Genomic DNA, 8,176 nt, shown 5'->3' with positions numbered 1-8,176 from the left:
ACAGGGAGTGACACAGGGCCCTAATGGGCTCCCGAGTGACACAGGGCCCTAATGGGCTCTAATGGGCTCCCGAGTGACACAGGGCTCTAATGGGCTCCCGAGTGACACAGGGCTCTAATGGGCTCCCGAGTGACACAGCGGTCTAAGGCACTGCATCTCAGTGCTAGAGGTGTCATTACAGACACCCTGGTTCGAATCCAAGGCTGTATGTATCACATCCGGCCCGTGGTTGGGAGTCCCATAGGGCGGCGCACAACTGTCCCAGCGTCGTCCGGGTTTGACGGCGTCGGCCATCATTGTAAATAAGAATTTGTTCTTAACTGACTCGCCTAGAGGTTAAAGGTTACATTTTTTTAAATGGCAAGTGATACTGACAGGCTATTAACTTGTAGTCTACACGCTACAGAAATGTCTACCTACAACATTCCTCCAGGGATGAAATCTAGGAAGTGAATCTGGTCTGACTCAAACCTGCTCATCTCAGTGGACGCTTCCCCAGACCTACAATAAAGGTTTGAATCGAGGCACATCGGATTACACTGCAAACACCCGTCTGTCTGTCTCAACACTACAGCGATGATATACTGTAGTGTTCTCAGTCATTTATCTCAGTGCCAGAGACGAGGGAAAATGTATTTTATCAGCTGGCTGCCGGTAAATGACTGGACACCCTGTGTACTGTATGTCCTAAATGGTAACCTATTCTCTACATAGGCTGCGTTTACACAGGCAGCTCAATTCTCAGATTTCTTCCCCACTATTTGGTCTTTCAACCAATCACATCAGATCTCTTTCAGAGGTGATCTGATTGGCCAAAAGACCAATTAGTGGAAAAAACGTTCAGAATTCGGCTGCCTGTGTAAACGCAGCCATGGTGTATAGTTTTGACCGGGGCCCATAGGGATTCTATAGGGAATAAGACCCGATTTCTCTTTGTTTATGAATGGTCAATCATACTGGCCCTGCTACACGATAGAAATTGGGCGTCCAGCATTGCAATCAGCCATTGGGGAAATGCTTCTTTTGAAATCAAAGCTGTTTCACTGCCCATGTGGCGGGCAATGGCGGCGTCCAAACTCAATCATCACAGAGAGTTCATTATTGATGGCTTGACGTGCATGTTAATTCTATCTTGTGAATTGAAATCAAAGTTAATTTTGGTTGCATTTGGCCTCGGCTATACACCACTGGTTATTTTACTAAGATTTATGAAGTCAAGAAACTACTACTATTACTTAGCTAGCTACACCGACTACCGATGTTCACAATGTAAACAAAAGCAACTTGTGTAATTTGAGTATCATTTAGTACAACCACTAGCAACGATTTAATGAGTACTTGCGAAAAACTGGGCCAACAGCTATTGTACTTACGCATAATAGATGAATATGTTACAGTGCAGTACGGGAAAATAGAATAAAGACGCTCAGCCCCTCCGCTATTCTCCGCTCCCAAATCAACGTGCTTGTGTGTAGCAGGTGGAACCGCACATTGACACAACGCGGACGGCGACGCTTCTGTCGGAGCTGAGCTGTGATGTGCTGTACTTTTCCAATTCGCTCTACAGACCACCGGGAGAGGACAGTGTGCCGGACCAGGGATACCGCAGTTATGGTCATGGATAACTTTTACTCTGGATAGGAATAACAATAGAGGTAATGTTTCCTGCACTTCTTAAATATCCCACAAGGTGTCGCTGTCTTCTGTATAGGGGTTTTATACACCCGGTCTGGGAGAGCTTTGAGCGTTCAGTGATTTCACAGACTTGTAAAAGAAGCGTTGGACGTTAGAACACACCATAGTCTCTAATAGTCATTAAGCATTTTATGCCGCATTCATTCGACGGGGTTTTCACTAAACTAACTATGCATTAACCTTATATTAAAGGTGTTGTGACTCAGTTTTAGTTCAATTTAATGTACATCAACTGTTGTCTAACAATCTATATACACGGTATATCATGACGGTTGGAATAAAGAGAAACAAAAGAAGTTATAGAAAATATACATATTTAATGTCAAATCATGAGTATTATTATATTGACCGAAAAGGCTGAGCGAAACACAACCAGAGTAGATGTACAGACACTATATAGAAGTCATATTTACATTAGGTTTACAAACACATACAGACACTATATAGAAGTCATATTTACATTAGGTTTACAAACACATACAGACACTATATAGAATTAATATTTACATTTGGTTTACAAACCCATACAGACACTATGTAGAAGTCATATTTACATTAGGTTTACAAACACATACAGACACTATATAGAAGTCATATTTACATTCGGTTGACAAACACATACAGACACTATATAGAAGTCATATTTACATTTGGTTTATAAAGACATACAGACACTGTGTATTTAATACACGTTTACAAACACAACTATACAGTAAAGTATTTACATAACGCTTATCTTTCTACAAGAGATGAGAGGACTATATAGAAAATTAACATTCTGTTTTTAAGGAAAATCACATTTTACACGTCGCAGTCAATGACAGTATATATCAGAACTGGGTGACATATATATGCCAAAGACTTTGGAGGTGCACTTGACTTAGTTTTTGACTTAGCTTGAGTTAGCCTGACTTAACTTGAGTTAGCTTGACTTAACTTGACTTAGCTTGACTTAGCTTGAGTTAGCTTGAGTTAGCTTGACTTAACTTGACTTAGCTTGACTTAGCTTGAGTTAGCTTGAGTTAGCTTGAGTTAGCTTGACTTAACTTGACTTAACTTGACTTAGCTTGAGTTAGCTTGAGTTAGCTTGACTTAGCTTGAGTTAGCTTGACTTAACTTGAGTTAGCTTGACTTAGCTTGAGTTAGCCTGACTTAGCTTGACTTAGCTTGCCCTGTACAATGCAACCAATGGAATAGTCTCATAAACTGCCAACTCCACCCACAGCCTGCACACTGTTTTGACACATGTATTTGACCCAGGTCTGACGTGTAAGTGGGCGGGGCTAGAGGTCCAAGAGCGGAGACTTACAGGCTGGCTGTGGAAAGCGGCAGTACATTATGAAGAACAACCTTTTGACCTGGCTGTCGACATGACTGTTGTGTGGGCCAAGACCGGGTTGACTGGAGAGCCTGGGAGAGGGCAAGAGTCTGCAAACATCTACAAGGTCAAAGGTCAGATGAATGAGGGGGGGGTTAGAAACACAGGTTTTCACCAGAACAAATACAACAGCGAGCAGGTGTTGCTTTCACCAGACATTTTTTTGTGTGACGTGCAGCTGGAGAATTGTTGGACGGGCAGACATTGCACTTGAAATGATTGTAGGTAGCCTCAACCAAGTGCTATTTCGGAAATACCTCTGGAACAGTTAGAGGTTGTTTAAAACTGACCCAGGAGCTGTGTATGATCTCCTGAGGCCGTTTGAGTCAAAGGCTGTTTAAAACTGACCCAGGAGCTGTGTATGATCTCCTGGGGCCTTTTGAGTCAAAGGCTGTTTAAAACTGACCCAGGAGCTGTAAATGATCACTGAGGCCTCTTGAGTCAGAGGCTGTTTAAAACTGATCCAGGAGCTGTGTATGATCTCCTGGGGCCGTTTGAGTCAGAGGCTGTTTAAAACTGACCCAGGAGCTGTGTATGGTCACTGAGGCCGTTTGCAGTAAGCAGAAAAGGAAAACTCTGTGGTTATGATACACTAAAGCACAACGTTTCCAGTTCTATCAGATGCAGAAAGCATGCTCACCCATTCTGTAAAGGTAGCTAAGTGCTGACTGTGAGAATCTCCATACTCCTCGCATCCTCTCTCCTCGCACCCTCTCTCCTCGCCTCCTTCTCAAAATCCATTGGAGGAGAATGTCAGAGGGATGGGACATCTGGCTTTCTCATCCAATGGGTTTTGAGAAGGAGGCGAGGAGAGAGGAACGCGATAAGTATGCAATTGAGATTCTCCCTCCTGAGACCAACCATACGCCTTCAGGGAGATGTTGTCAAGAACATATAGAGTCACCCGACTACAGTACAATACTACCGTCACGGAGGAATAGGAGAAACTGTCGTTGTGTCTGTGGTAACAGCGTTATAACCTGTAACCGCTGTAGACCAGGTCTGATGGTCGATGTACGACGTTGTCTCTGGGACAGTGGTAGTGGCAGGCGCAGGTGTTGATGAACATCACGGGTTTCTTGATGGCTTTACCCTGAGCACATTGGAACTCCACCTGCACTGTCTCGGTGCTGTGGGGGGTGCAGCAACGCCCGTCCGTACACACACCACAGTACCGGGGCTTGTAGGTCAGCACGCTGGTGCAGTTCTTATAGCTGAACCGAATGGGTTTCACCGCCTTCTTCATCCTCAGGCACTTGCTTCCTCTCTGAGGATTTAGACGAGGAAATGGTTGTCAGTTGGTGAAACCCCGGAATACTTCTGTTCTGTATTTTGTCAGAGCTCTTGTGAGTTTTGTTAGTCGGAAGATTTGCATTTAGTCTGAATGGCAAGTTCAACTTGAACTTCTATTCTGCTATTTAAATTCGTGATGTATTTTCCCTCTACAACTGTGATTTGGTTTGTATTATTAGTACAGTGACAGTGGGTTGAGTATCCTACCTTAGGAACATCCTGCTGCTGGTATTAGTACAGTGACAGTGGGTTGAGTATCCTACCTTAGGAACATCCTGCTGCTGGTATTAGTACAGTGACAGTGGGTTGAGTATCCTACCTTAGGAACATCCTGCTGCTGGTATTAGTACAGTGACAGTGGGTTGAGTATCCTACCTTAGGAACATCCTGCTGCTGGTACTGCTGGTATTAGTACAGTAACAGTGGGTTGAGTATCCTACCTTAGGAACATCCTGCTGCTGGTATTAGTACAGTAACAGTGGGTTGAGTATCCTACCTTAGGAACATCCTGCTGCTGGTACTGCTGGTATTAGTACAGTGACAGTGGGTTGAGTATCCTACCTTAGGAACATCCTGCTGCTGCTGTTTGTCGTAACAGGGCCTGACGATGCACAGACGCTGCTCTGCAGTGACAGTGGGTTGACCATCTCACAGTAACAGTGGGGGTTCTTGTTGGTGACCCGGGTGGAGATGCTCATGCCACAGGTGCGCAGAGCAGGCGTTCCCCACTCCGTAGTCTGCTCTATGCAGTTAGTACTGGGGTCCCACGAGTCAAAGCCCACTGTCTCCTCCTGTCGGTAGGCTGTATGGGAGGACGGGGAGAGACACAGCAGATGAGATGGATGCTGTTGCCATGGGAAATACAGATGCAGGCTCGATTGATTGATGGACATAAGAATTACTGGGCAAATGTGCATGAGAGGAAACGTATGTTTGGCTGGTATTGGGATCTGTGTGGTTTGCATAATTGATTCCCCTACATTGGTGTTTAATCGGTATATAGGTAATCCAATTCACAGTTCTGTCGGAATTTCTTTAGGTGCCTAAAGTCCATTGATCACAGATTAAGAACGATCCAAGGTACATCACATTCCAGAGAACACGAAATGGAATGTTTTGTCTCCAGAGTTCTACACGGAGGCTTCCGGGGATAAATCAACTTGCTCTGTGAGTCTCCCGCTCTGTACTCCGAGGCAATTCAGCATTTCCCTTCACACAGAGCCAGCCAGGTCAACCTAGAGGCATGCCAGAATCCGTCTCTTTACTTTGTGGCTTGCACCAGAGTACCAGTCACGTCAGAAGCAGAGAGAAGTAGAGGGGAACTGCGTCCCACGTGGAACCCTATTTGCTATGTAGTACACTAGAGACTGTTATTTTACTGCTACTCTTTAATTCATTGTTATTTGTTATTTAATTGTTATTTTACTGCTGCTCTTTAATTATTTTATTATTATTATTTATAATTTTTTATTATTTTTTTTAATTATTTTTTATTTATTATTTAATGCATTTTTTACTTATCTATTTTTTACTTAACACTTATTTTTCTTTAAAATTTCATTGTTGGTTACTGCACTTGTTAAATCATTTCAATGTAAGGTCTACTACACCTGTTCTATTCGGCATTTACTGTAAGGTCTACTACACCTGTTGTATTCGGCATTTACTGTAAGGTCTACTACACCTGTTCTATTCAGCATTTACTGTAAGGTCAACTACACCTGTTCTATTTGGCATTCACTGTAAGGTCTACTTCACCTGTTCTATTCGGCATTTACTGTAAGGTCTACTACACCTGTTCTATTTGGCATTTACTGTAAGGTCTACCTACACCTGTTGTATTTGGCATTCACTGTAAGGTCTACTACACCTGTTCTATTCAGCATTTACTGTAAGGTCTACTACACCTGTTCTATTCAGCATTCACTGTAAGGTCTACTTACACCTGTTCTATTCGGCATTTACTGTAAGGTCTACTACACCTGTTCTATTCGGTCTACTACACCACGTGACAAATAACATTTGGATCTGATTTGAGTTCAGATAGACTGAGTGCTTACCAGCCATGGCGAAGCTTCCCAAGGCACTGGCCTCTGGTTGGGGCTCACATACCCATTTCTCACAGCACTCCCCTGGGACCGCCACCTTCCTGGGTAGAGGGCAGTCTGGGCCCGGCAGCATCACGTCCAGGTTGCAGCGCGGCACGCAGGTGATCTGACCGTCCCTGCAGGTGCACTGATACTTGCAGCTGGGGAAGAAGGTCTCTCCGTTCTGATACACTGAACCGTCCAACAGGCAGATGTCTCCCTCATGTGCTGTGGAAGAGAGGAGGACACAAGAAAAGAACAAATCATTATTTAACATTTTTAATTTCCAATACTCATATCTGGATAAAATCCAAATGTCATATGTTTAAGTGTTTGTGTCTTCAAATGAATGTGAATTGTCATTATCATCATCATCATCATCATCATCATCATCAATAGCGGGGCCCCGCTGCCACTCTTCGATTACCTTTGACCTTTTCCAAAAGGAGGCGAGAGAGGACGAGAGGTACGCAGGAGTTGAGCAAATCCAATCGAGACAAGGCCAGGGAATCTACCCCGTTCTGACACCTACACTAGAACATCACTGGTTCAATATAATGAACAAAAGACTCACCGACACAGACCCCTGTCCTGTGGTGTACATCGGCCGTGTAGTCGCAGCTCAGACCCCTGTGTGTATCACAGGGTCTTCTTTCTGAGCACGCCTCTCCTTTCTGCCTCGCACAGACCAGACAGCATGCGCAGTCATCCAGAATCAACTGGACCCCGGGGGCGCACAGCGGAGGCTCCTGCGGACAGAGGCACCTTGTCTGACACACCAGCGCCAAGATCTGGGAGCAAATCTGGAGAGAAAAAAGGGAAAACTGTGTTCAAGTGTGATTTTTCAAAGTTGTTGCTCCTTGCTTTTATATTCTTCACATAATATAGTTTAGATGAGCCTACTCTGTAACGTTAAATGAATTTATTTACCTGTGTTGAAATGTAGAAAAGGAAAAGGGTTCTCTCTGCAAGCTTAGACATCCTGATTCAGTGAAAGGTAGTTTTCTCTTTGCAGACTTTTCCTTCCTTTTGTATCTTGCTGAAGCTCTGTAAATCCCTTTGGCGTGCTTCAGAAGTGTGTGCAGAGCCATTTATAACAGTCCTGTCTAACGACACAGTGACGCGTGAAGGAGGAATGGAGGAGGGGATGGAGGGAGGATGGAGGGAGGGATGGAGGAAGGGGAAGGAGGAGGGAGGGAGGAGGGGATGGAGGAGGGAGGGAGGAGGGAGGGAGGATGGAGGAAGGGGAAGGAGGAGGGAGGGAGGAGGGGAAGGAGGAGGGAGGGAGGAGGGGAAGGAGGGAGGGAGGGAGGAGGGGGGAGGAGGGGAGGAGGGGGAGGGAGGAGGAGGGGAAGGAGGAGGGAGGGAGGGAGGAGGGGAAGGAGGAGGGAGGGAGGAAGGAAGGGGATGATGGAAGGAGGAAGGGGATGATGGAAGGAGGAGGAAGGGGAAGGAGGAGGGGGGAGGATGGAAGGGGAAGGAGGAGGGAGGGAGGAGGAAGGGGATGATGGAGGGAGGGAAGGAGGAAGGGGATGATGGAGGGAGGGAAGGAGGAAGGGGATGATGGAGGGAGGGAAGGAGGAAGGGGATGATGGAGGGAGGGAAGGAGGAAGGGGATGATGGAGGGAGGGAGGGAAGGAGGAAGGGGATGATGGAGGGAGGAAGGGGATGAGGGAGGGAGAGAAGGAGGAAGGGGATGATGGAGGGAGAGAAGGAGGAAGGG

The 8,176-nt window shown here is 45.6% G+C and overlaps 1 pseudogene; it reads right to left on the bottom strand.

Annotated features, from left to right (window-relative positions):
* Positions 1-3,929: 3,929 nt before the first annotated feature.
* LOC135521025 (CCN family member 3-like) lies at positions 3,930-7,497 on the bottom strand (annotated as a pseudogene).
* Positions 7,498-8,176: the final 679 nt, after the last annotated feature.

This window comes from Oncorhynchus masou, chromosome 29 (genome assembly GCF_036934945.1).
Source record: "Oncorhynchus masou masou isolate Uvic2021 chromosome 29, UVic_Omas_1.1, whole genome shotgun sequence".
In the NCBI taxonomy this organism is placed as follows: Eukaryota; Metazoa; Chordata; class Actinopteri; order Salmoniformes; family Salmonidae; genus Oncorhynchus; species Oncorhynchus masou.
The sequence above is the reverse complement of the archived record's forward strand: the minus strand, read 5'-3'. Positions and strand labels throughout refer to the sequence as shown.